A 12,391-nucleotide genomic window follows, 5' to 3' on the forward strand; every position below is an offset into this window, starting at 1 on the left:
TTTATCTCTGTCAAAGATATCACCCTTCCAAAATCTCAGGTTTGTAAGCTCAATATTTACCTCAATTCCTTATCTCCCCTCACTTCATGTATTTAAGTTAAGTTGACAGATTTTGTCAATTGCACCTCTAAACTACTCTTCTCTAAACTCACATGGCCACAATTCTAGTTCAGATTCTTAATACTTCTGGGTCCATTAAATACTACAATAGCTTTCTTATTAACCCTTCTTGCCTCAAGATTCTCTCATACACAATTCATCATTCACATTGTTATCCAGGAGATTTTCCTCAAGCACTGATCTATCCACATCACTTCCTTACTCAATAACCTCTAATGGCTTCCTCTGGTCTCAATCATATAATAGAAACTCCTGTTGGATATTTAAAACCTTTCACAACCTGATTCCAACCTCCCTTGTCAGCCTCACTGTCCATTACTTCCCTTCACACTCCCCATGGTCCAACTGAGCCAGCGTTCTTTCTGTTCCTCATTTGTGGGACTGAATTTCTTATCTGTCACGCTGGGCTAAAATGTACCCCCCTCCTCCTCATCTTTCTCTCTTAGAATTCTTATCCTTCTTCAAGGTCTAGTTTAAACGTTACCTTTTCCTTGAAGCCTTTTCTGGATCCCCTTAACCAATCACCTTGTTTATATTTCATCTACATTTGTGCACATATATGTATATTCATACATGTATGCATATGCACATACACATGTTGAGCATATTGTGTAAACATGTTGTTCTGATTGTGAAATGGAGACAGTTAATGATTTTTACTAACCATCTTGATTTGCTCAAGCTCCGCTACTGTTCAGAACAGAAGCAGAATTCTGATAAGTGAGCATTCCTTAAACAGGGCACATCAGAAATTCCTTTCAGTATTCGAATAATGAACTACATTAAGTTAATTAAGTTAGTGAACTCCTCCACAGAATCAACTCAGACTGGCTTATGTCAACCCCCAGTCCAGTGGCCAAACCTGATCTGGTCACATTCTACCTTCTGGAAAAACAAAACAAATAATAGCCCAGAAATAACCTGAATAAGACTACTATGCAATTACTCCCACCCTTGGACTGGTGATAACCTGATCAACCATTATGGGATTACCCTTATGATTTTTGTCTTTATAATGCCAGCTGCCTAAATCCATCCCAAGTTTAGTTCTGCAATCCCATGTATACATGTCTGCCATTTAAGAGGAATAAACCCACTGATACAACCTAATTCAGTCTTTCTTGGAACTTCATAATATATTATTACAATATATTAATTAACATGTAATTATGTATCATCTTATATTATTATATGTATTATATATAATATATCTAAATATAAGATCTTCTTATATTCCCAACACCATGCAGAATAACTGGCTCACAGTAGATATTTAACACCTGTTGGTTGCTCTTTCTCACTGGTTCATCTTCCTCTACACCTTTTTCTCTTCCTCAAAAAAAATAAGTATTTCTCAAATCTATTCTTAAGCTTTTTTTGCTTGAGCTCTCTCTAGAAGAATTCATCTACTTTATGCTTTAAGCATCACTTCTATATAGATGACTCTCAAATTTTCACTTCTTAATCATGCCATATCTCAAACATTTATATCTCTACCTGTCTTTCTTACGCTTCAAACTCAACATGTCTAAAATTAAATATATCATCTTTCTTCCTAAAGTAATTTATAAATGAGAAACAAACATCAACCACCTCAAGCTTACTTGGATCACATAAATCAGAGGGTCTCTGCATTATATTTAGATCTTCTGATTGTCATTCTATTCATTTGAATCATAAGATCAAGGATTTGGAGCTGAAAAGACTGAATCCAACTCCTTTGTTTTATAGATGAGAAAACTTGTCCAGGATCACACAGCATCCAAAGAATGACAAATGTTTAATTAGTTTGGCTAACCTAAGGTCTGAGGGAGAATCTGAATCCAAGTTTTCCTGATTCCATATCCAGGACTCTGATCCACTACTCCAGGTTGCCACACCAAATACAAATCATACCCTCATACAGACTCTAAAAACCATGATGTGGAAATGCTACAACCAACATGCTGTGTGTCCATGTCAAAAAAGCATCCCCTTCTTTGTGCTACTTCTTACCGATTATCAGCCCAAAGCTCCCATATTTTAGAGGGAAAAGCAAAACAATCATGAAAAGAAAAAATTTTTATTAATAATACAACCATCTGCAAGGGAGCGCTACATAAAGCAATTTCACAATCATCTTATTTGGCTTAGTTTTGCAGAACCTCCAATCTAATAACTATATCCAAATCTGTCTAGTCTTCCCATTTTAGCAATATAGGATCTTAGAGCTAGATCCTACACTTAGCTATCTCTCCTTCCCATCCCTCCACTTTACAGATAAAGATGAAGGTAGGTGGCACAGTAGATAGAGTACTAGACAAGATCTGAATTCAAAGTCACCTCAGACACTTAATAACAAATCACAACCTCTTGTCTACCTCACTTTCTTCACCTGTAAAATGGGGGGTGTCGTGAGGTTAAAATGAAATATTTGTAAAGTATTTTGCAAGTCTTAGGAGTTATTTAATGTTAGTTATTGTTGTTGGTTGTTGCTCTTATCCTAATCCCAGTAGCACTAAATAAGTAAAAACAGTACTACAGGGAAATCCTTAGCAAAACTGGAAAATAGGGAAACTCTTTCTACTTTTTCCCCATTATATCATCCTCCTTGGTTATTATCCTAAGTATTCCCTCAAATTCTGTCCAAATCTTCCTCTTCCTGAAACTTACATGTTCTAAGTAACATTTCCCAAAGCAATTAAGCTAATTAGCCAAACTAAACTATACTAGGCAGAGCTGTTCACCACATACATTTTAACTGTCAACCTTAGGATCAATGGCCATACATCTCTAATTAGTCACCCTAGAAGAGACTCTAACAATAGCAATTTCAGGAATATGAGGAAAAGAATTTAGATCATCAATAGATATCCTTCAATATAACTTAGATCTGTGATGCTTTATATCTTTCAAAAGCACTTTTCCCATCTCATTTTCATCGTTGCAACAACAAAGTGGGGGTGACGTAGTAGCTAGAGCACCAAATTTGGAGTGAAGGTCCTAGCTTGACTCTTCATATTTTCTTATTTCATATATTCTTGTTTCTTCTCCCTTCACTCTATATCTGCTCATACATGTTTGTCTAATCTTCAGACTAATTGTTTAATATGCTGTGATATTCCATTACCTTCATGTACTACAATTTGTTTAGTTACACCCCAATCTATGGGATAAAGTAAATGCATTATTTCCAGCTCTTTGCTACAATAGAAGACCTACTCATCCAAAATCAAATTTACAGAAGTCTTATTTAAATAAAAGCAGAAATGAGTGCAAGAATTAATGTTAACCCTTTTTTACATTATTAGGGGAAAAAACAAATGCAACAGAACCTTGGCTATCCAGGACTTTTTTTAAGTAATTTTTTTTTTTAATTCAAATATTTCTTTGATGTTATGTTATGCTATCTTAAGACAGATGGTGTTTAACATAATGAAACCTTTTCTTAATAAATCAGGGTCATCATTATGAACATAAATTATCACCATGTGCTGTAGACATAGTAATATAAGTATAACTTGTATATAAATAAATGTATAAGTTGTGGGCCAATGGGTACTAATCCCTAGAGTTGCCCTGGAATTTTGTTTCTTGGACAAAGTCTAATATCAACTGTCTTCCAAGCCATTCACTCTTATTTCATCAAGAATGAATGAAACACACAGTTTCATGATTCTCTGAGTAGTTCACTTTGTTACAAAATTAATCAGTGAATCAAAGGCTAAGGCAGCCAGTCTTCCAAACACTTCTCACACACCATTCAAAAAACATATCACCCTCTCTCATGCTACCAGTATCCTGATATTTTTAGCTATTTCAAACACCATAATTCTATATCACTACAATACTAGACTGTACCCTCAGAATAATGCACATTCCTCTTGTAGATGATTTGCTGGTTTTGTGTCATTTAAAAAAAGAAAAAGCCTATTTCAAGAAACTGTGCTACTGCATTTTGGGGAGCACTTACTCCAAAGCCTCACCAGAGTTTAGAAAATAACATTTTTGCCAATCTTTTCTCTAAGCCCTCAGCCCTCTAGCTGACCTAGACTTTAGCAAATTCATTAAATTCCTACCATATAGAGTCCTGCCATTCAAAACCCTCAGGTTTATGGAATAATTCTGGATCTAGAAGTATCTGGGAGAAAACCTGTTCTGTGAGGAAGAAGCCACTTCTGATACCAAGCAACAAATAAATGATATCAACAAACTATCAGTCTAGTGCCTATGATGTGTCAAGCATTGTGCTAGGTGCTAAGGATATAAAGACAAAAGTAAATGATCCCAATCCTCAAGGAATTTACATTATGTAAAAGAAACCATACAGAAGCAAATCTTCTGCTAAATCTCTACGAAGTCATTTCAGGATACAAATTCATATTGTGAAAAACTTCAAATGTCCAACAGGAAAATTCAGATCTCAGTTGCTAGGAGGAAGCTCTGAAAAAAAACTGGGAATTCTAAGAGACAAAGGTGAGAAAGAAGCAATTCCAACCATGGGGGACAGCCAGGGATAACCACAAAAGACAAGAGATAGAACACTATACATAACTCTATGTAGGAGAGGATAATAGTGAAGCCCAGAAAGGTGGGCTAGACATGTTGTGAAAAACATCCAATGTCCAATAGGAAAATTTGAATCTCAGTTGCTAAAGACGCACAATCAGATTTGTGCTTTAGGTAGGAAGACCACAGCAATGAGAAGGATGGAGAAGAGAAAAATGACAAAAGGAAGTCAAGTAGAAGCCTACCGCAATATTCCAAATGACAAGTCTGAATGAACTCCACATAGGTCGATAGGAGGTGACAGATATGAAAGATATTGTGCAGAAAAATGACAAGAAAATATATGGGGTGAGGGAAAGTGAAATGTTAAGGACAATGCAAAGGTTGTGAACCTAGGTGACTAGAAATATGGTAGTGCCCAAGACAGGGCACTGTTCCCACTTAGTAGGGAAGTGAAGAACAGTTTTTGGTTTTTCTTCTGTGGGAAGGGGAGATAAGAAGTTCTGTTTTGCACACGTTGAGTTCATCCAATATTGTTCAATTATGTCCAAAATTAGCAATGATGTGAACTTAGAGTTCTTAGGAGATACTTGGGTTGAATGTCACCCACAAAGAAATGATCACTGAATCCAGGAGAGCTGATAAAATCACTGAAAGAGATGAGGGTCCAGGACACAAATGAGGTGGGCTGTAGGTTAAAAAACTCAATCTGGTACATGAATCCATTAACTCATTATCTGGATCTGTGTTTAGTCTTCCTGCCTACTATCTCCCAGCTCTAACCTATCCTCCACTCACTTGTCAAAAACTGATCTGCCTAAAACATAGGTCTGGCCCCAAGACAATAAAGTCCAGTGGTTCCCTCTTATCTCCAAGATCAAATATAAAATTTTCATTTAAAGGTCTTCATACACTAGCCCTCTCCTATCTTCCTGGATCTTCCACTTTAGTCTCTTCTAAGGACTCTGGGATCCAGTGATATTAGCCCCCTGGCTATTTCTTATCCATGCCATACCAACTCCAAGCATTTTTCTTTCTTTCTTTTTTTTTAATATTTTAATAGTTTTTATTTACCAGATATATGCATGAGTAATTTTACAACATTGACAATTGCCAAACCTTTTGTTCTAATTTTTCCCCTCCTTCCCCCTCCCCCCAAGATGGCAAGTTGACCAAATATGTTAAATATGTTAGAGTATAAATTAAATACAATATATGTATACATGTTTAAACAGTTGTTTTGCTGTACAAAAAGAATCGAACTTTGAAATAATGTACAATTAGCCTGTGAAGGAAATCCAAAATGCAGGCAGATAAAATTAGAGGGATTGGGAATTCTATGTAGTGGTTCATAATCATCTCCTAGAATTCTTTTGCTGGTTGTAGCTGGTTCAGTTCATTACTGCTCTATTGGAACTGATTTGGTTCATCTCATTGTTGAAGACGGCCTCATCCATCAGAATTGATCATCATACAGAATTGTTGTTTAAGTATACAACGATTTCCTGGTCCTGCTCATTTCACTCAGCATCAGTTCCAAGCATTTTTCACTAGCTGTGCTCCTTTCCTGGAACACTACTCTTTCTCATCTCTGCCTCCTTGTTAAAAGTGAACCCAGGTCTTCCTAATTACAAGTATAACATAACATTCTTTACACCATACCATTCCTTCATTCAGTTATCTTTAAAAAAAAAAAAAAAAAAAAAAAAAGGTAGAGGTAGGGGGGAGAGAGAAATTATACTTGACACATTTTGATCTTCTAGTCATCTCAATTGTGCATAGTGTATCTTAATTGTAAGCAATGCATACAGCACCAGGCTTGGGGTCAGGAAAACCCTGTTTGAATCTTGCCTAAGACACATGCTAGCTTTGTGACTAAGGAAATCACTTAACTTCTGTCTGCCTCAGTTTTTTAATCTGTAAAAATGGAAAAAATAATAGTTCCTACCTCCCACAGTTATTGTGAGGATAAAATGAAATGGCTGTATATTGCTTTGCAAATTTTAAAGCAATATAAAACGTCTAGCTATTCTTGTTTCTGCTGCTATTACTTATTTCTGGGTTTTCAAAGCCTGCTTCTTCCCCAAATAAAATCTTCCAAACCTTCCAACCCTCATGGCTTACAGATCTGGAGCTAATCCAGAAGCTTGAGGGTTCAGGTTCAAGGCAAGATTCTAGACTGTAAAGACTTTATTAAATTAGTATCCCCTCCTCCTTCTAATTAATTCCTGGCTATCATGTAAACAGCAATTCAAATGTCATCTCTTCTTCAAATCTTCCCTGATTCCTACAATCAGTAATGCTCTTTCCTCACTAAGATCTCATACACCATTTTATATCTCATTTGTCATATGCTATTTTCTATTAGGTACCTGTGCATGCACAAATATTGACTAGTTAATAAATTTCTACTAGTTTATAAACTTCACAAGAAAAGACACCTAATCTCATTTACTCTGTTTCTCTCCCAGAGACTAAAATAGTACTCTATAGTCTGAAAATACTTATTAAATCTTTATTGAATTTATCCAAACTTTAAAGTTATCCAAATTAACTTTCCAATAACACTAATGATAAATTTCCAAGTAATAAAATTGGGACTTGGCAATGAATATTTTTAAATATCTTGGAAAATCATCTGATATAAAAAGAGATTTTAAAACAGGAAATCACGAAACAAAATTGAAGTGGACTACAAAAGTAAAGAAATATCTTTGGCCATAAAGAACTCTAACCAATAGGAAAGAGCAAAAAGGTTTACAACAAAAAGTTCTTCCTTATCTATCTTCATTCTTCAGTCAGGAAATAAAAACTTCAGACATTAAGACTGAGGGAGAACAGGCGATAATTTATATTCTAATCTTGTACTTAACATGAATGCCTTTACAAACTCATACCCACAAAAGAATAGTGCTGGGAGAAGGGGGGGGGCACGAGAGTTCTCACATTCCACTCTACATTTTCTCTCTGGCATAAAAAAAAAAGCCACCACAAAATCCCCACAACTTACATGAACTTTTTCCTAGCTCACTATTCAACTCAAAATCTCATAACAAATCTACTCTTTAAATGACATTTCCAAATAATTATAATTATCAGTGGTCAACAGATGGGATTTCCTGCAAACATAATTGCATTATTAACCAATTTTAAATTTTCTTCATTAAAAAGTCAGTCCCAAAATGTATTTTCCTCTTGAATATATCAACCATTTCCAATATTCTATTTTAACAACAATCTTACATCTTTCTTAAGTAGTTGTTTATGTTGAACTATAAGGAGGCAGTGGGAATAAAAACCTATTTCCATATATTAGTAATTATCTCATTTTGCACATTTTTTCACATGCACAGGCCAAGAAATTACAAAAATGTATTTTTCAATGAACATGTTCTGTATGAAAAATTAGAATGCAACATTTGCTTTCATGCTATCCTCAAATATCTGAGGTGATACTGACTTAAAAGGAGGCAAAGAATATTTCACAGCATTGTTATCTAAACCAAATTAAATAACATCTAAAAGATAAGTGTATCTTTAAAATATATAAATATCAATTTACTTTGTCTTGGAAATTATCATGACAAAAAAGATGAAAATAATAATTAAATAATTAATAATTGAAAAACAAAGGTTTTAATAATGATGCACTACTCACATTTCTGTAAACATAAGTGCTTATGTGCCAAGAGGTTCCACTGTATTCTGTAAAATATTTCTATAAAATGCAACTTATTAGCTCAGAGCTTCAAGTTATTAGTTACAGACAGGTAGGTACCTTAGGTGAGTTGGCCATACTCATCATTAGTGTTTTTTTTAATTTAAGTACTTAATTATAGGATTACATATAATTAGCACTCATTTAACATTAGGATTTAAAAGTATTTGCTATTTCTTATCTATGTAAAAGTCAAATACAATGTAGTCTGTGGAATTTATGCCCATGGGACAGTGATTTTACCATATCTACAACAAATTAATTTTGATAGCTCTTCAACTACACCATCTAGTCAAGGCTCCATGAAAGACCCAACAAACACACCCTACAATTTAAAGACTGCTTTATACTTTAAACTGACTTCTTGGTGAACTGCTCTGGTGCATGTATTCATCAAACAACTGGACAAAGTTTTGAAAAAAACAATAACAACAACTTAACATTCAGTCTTTAAGATAGGTATTCTAAGTGATTTTTGACAGATGAGGTGAAGCACATACTGGCAGCTACCCTGTTTTAAGTCAATAAATAAATGAGAAGCACTACCACCCATAATTACTTAGGATTGCATAATGACTATTGGAATGTCTCTGCTACATAGAAAACAACAAATGTTCACACTTCAAAGCAAATGAAATATATCTAAAAGATAGGTTTAATTTTTCAATTTTACTAAAATCTTATAATTACTTCCCAAGAAAACACAACACTGGTTTCAAAATTACCTGGTAACTAACATAACTAATGTTTTTCTAGAGCAAAAAAACAGAAATTTGTATATTCGTACTTAGTAATTTTTCTAAACCCCATGCTCAAAAGATTGAAGAACAACGAACACTTTAAAAACAGGGTATCCCTAATATGGAATGTCAAGGCACCAATGGAAAATAATTTCCCCTCCCCCCATATAACTATGTGAAAGTTGAAATAAAACAATTATATTAAATATGAAATACATTTGAGAGATAGTTTGCTTGGGGATTAGGAGCCAAACGAAGTTTACAACTACAAAATAGCACTTTTAAAAACAATATTTTAGGGAGGGGGTTTTTTTTCAGTTTTTATTCTTTGCTATAAGAAAGAAAAGCAAACAATTATACCTTTAAATTACTAGTATTCTAAGATTGCTAAAAAAAAAAAAAAAAACCCTCTAAAAACTAAGCAAAAGCAGAATAAAACTACACTGTAAATATGACAAATGAGGTGATAAACATAAAAAACTTCAAAGGGGAATTTAATTCTTTTGGATGCTATTTCAAATTATAAAATATATTTTGGATTATAGAACAGATTCATGAAAATTTTGGCATAAGCACAACACAATGTAGCTTCCCTGCCACACCAAAGCAGTCATTACTAACACTGTGTCAAAGATGAATGAGAGAATTTATCCCTCTGGTAAATAAAAGGAATTAAGGTGCCAAAAAAAAGCAATTCTGAATTGAAAAATGCTCTTTAAAATATTGTTAAAAAGACTAAAAACTAAACAAACTATAATCTATTCTCTTGTGCCTTCAATTAAATAAAAGGGAGGAGTTTATGGAAAGGAACACTCTCAAAGACTGTTTTCACACAAAAAAAGTTTCTGGTTATCTGTAGAATTCATTTGTCACAAGTTTCTGAATAAGCTTAATATGTAAATGAATACCCAAAATTACCTGTAAAATACCTCCGAATCACAATTTACACTTTGTGGCAATAAATTATGTTACAACAACCCCAGCTTGATGCCACATTCGTCATGTCCATTTTCAGAGGGCTAATATTTTCTTAAACAGCTTATAATCTATCTTCTAAACCTAAAAGCAAAATCAAAAAGAAAAGTACCCCTATAAGTTGGAATGATTTCAAATTCATCAATTAACAAAGGTTCTTATGTATAAATAATTTCGTTTGGTTGTCACCATTCATCAAATTAACAAGTTCTGTTATATTTGAAACTGTGTTGGCACAATTAAGGAATGAAAAATGAAGCACCTGAGAGATTGTGGTCATGTTGATATAGGGTCAGCCTTGGCCATTAAGAGGTTCAAGTTCATCCTTAAACAGGGACTAGTTAAGGGTCACAAGCATATGGATTAACCTCAAGGCCCCAGGCAATTCTCCAAGACTCCTAATTACAATACAAAGGAATTGCAAATCCATGTTAGCTCAGAGTTCCTACAAGGCTGAAACTCCACACTAAGACTAAAAAAACTCAGAGGTGACAGAAGCCCACCACCACTGCTAGCTGTTCTTAGCTTCTTCCTATGGGCAAGGTCAAGTTTTGACACATGGTTACTTCCCCTTTGAAGTTTTTTCCAATAGCATTATACCTCCACCGATATTCCCCAAACCCACAACTTCCTGCATCCCACCCTTTACCCTCTTCTACAATAATAGTAGTACTAAGGTGATTTAAAGAGAAACACTATCAGGAAATAGGATGGGAGGTTTCACAATTTTATTAAGAATCCTAACTACTAGACAGAAATCAATTCACTCCTGCCCAAATTTTTTAAAGAAGTTGACCTTTGGATTAACTTACCTCTAATCTCAAGGTATTGCAATAATTGTCCAGGGGTACCATTTGCATTTTCTAAAATGTTGCTAAAATTTAGGCAAAGATTTCCTCCAGCAGGGTTCCTTCCCACCCATCCACCCACCCCCAACTTAGTCATCTACATTTATTCCTTCAAACAAACATTTATTATTAGACCACAGTTTACAAATAAAATGTTTAAATATTACAGGGTTCCTGCCTTTGAGGAACTCCATCTTAATAGGATGAGAGTGAGAATTATAATATACACATACTATATAAATATATTAGAAGTGCAGTCCTACATAAGGTTCCAAAAGAAAGACTGTTATAAGGAGAGTTTAAAGTTAAACTAGAGAAGGCTTCATAAGGGTGGTACTTTAACTGGATTTAAAAAAATAGGTAGAACCAAAAAAAAAGAAAGAAAAAAAATTAGGTAAAAATGTTATTCACAGGAATAATAAGAACTCCAGATTTCCCTAGTTTTATTGTTGCTGTTTATTCTTCATTTTTGGAAGAGGACAATGACACATAAATGATATCTTGCTCCTACATATATTGGATTTAAGGGAAGCATAGTTGCAGTCTCACCAGTCTTATTCTCTCATCCTAAGTTATTAAAAAAAAAAATTAAGGTGTCTGATGATGGCTCTATCCCTGGTAGAGTGATGATGATGGGGGTTGAGGTCTCTTTTAAGATTCCTTTCTAATTGCCCAACCAATGGCTAACCTTGATTCACAAATCCTGGTCAAAGGCATCCTTTGAATATCCAGGCCCAGCCCCCACTATCAGCTCAGCTTCCCCCAGCCCTCACCTGATCTGAGCTAACTAAAAAGCCCACCAAGAACTTAGGGGTGCCGCCCATCATCTTCTAGATATAAAAAGGGCCAAGCAGGAGCCCTCTTTACAGGAGCCCTCCCAGCCAACAGATGGTACCCTTCCAGCCATGTAAGGGTTCCTGCCCGCCCAGTGACCACCTCTGGCCCTGGCGTCTTTCTAACTGAGCTTTACTTCCAAATTTCTACATTAAACCTTTTATTTCTCAATGTAGGTTTTTGGGCCTGTAAATTCATTTATAAGGGACACTGCATCTCATGGGATCTCTGGGCTGAGAAATGGGGTTGCCCCTTTCCTTTCCCTCATTAGTTGGTGGCCCTCATGGGGACCCCGAAAATTGTTACCCTGAAAACTATCCTTAACCTTTTCCGGTCTCTAAGAACCAATTTTCGTCCTTAGCAGTTTTGAGTAGCTTCCGGGAAGAATATCTGTGTTCCTACCCTCATCTCACTCTATCTCTAAAACATAGGGCACCCAGACCAGGTTTGGGGTGCGAGCAAAAGTCTCCCATGGAGACTACTTGCATTTCAGGAGGCTTCCTCTAGAGACAAAAGACCTTTTCCAAGGCATTTCTAATCCCTTTATCTCGCCAGAAAAGCCTGCCCTCAGGCTGCAACTCTGACACAAGGGAGTCTCTTCACCCCTCCCTCCCACCAAGTGGTCATCCCTCTCAGGTCCCAGGCCAGCAGTCTCCTTGATCTCTTCT

At 35.3% G+C, this 12,391-nt stretch overlaps 1 protein-coding gene across 5 annotated transcripts in view; it reads right to left on the reverse strand.

Moving 5' to 3' along the window:
• Window positions 1–12,391, reverse strand: part of PPP2R5E (protein phosphatase 2 regulatory subunit B'epsilon) — a 168,628-nt gene that overhangs the window by 139,774 nt on the left and 16,463 nt on the right. Inside the window, exon 1 of one of the 5 annotated variants that reach the window (XM_074290325.1) lies at window positions 9,985–10,125. The exons of the other annotated variants lie outside the window; for them this stretch is intronic. The gene's annotated coding sequence lies outside the window, so the exon portion shown is untranslated. Of the gene's footprint in view, window positions 1–9,984; window positions 10,126–12,391 lie in introns of those variants that run through there. 5 annotated transcript variants of the gene reach the window in all.

Source organism: Sminthopsis crassicaudata, chromosome 2, assembly GCF_048593235.1.
Source record: "Sminthopsis crassicaudata isolate SCR6 chromosome 2, ASM4859323v1, whole genome shotgun sequence".
Classification (NCBI taxonomy): domain Eukaryota; kingdom Metazoa; phylum Chordata; class Mammalia; order Dasyuromorphia; family Dasyuridae; genus Sminthopsis; species Sminthopsis crassicaudata.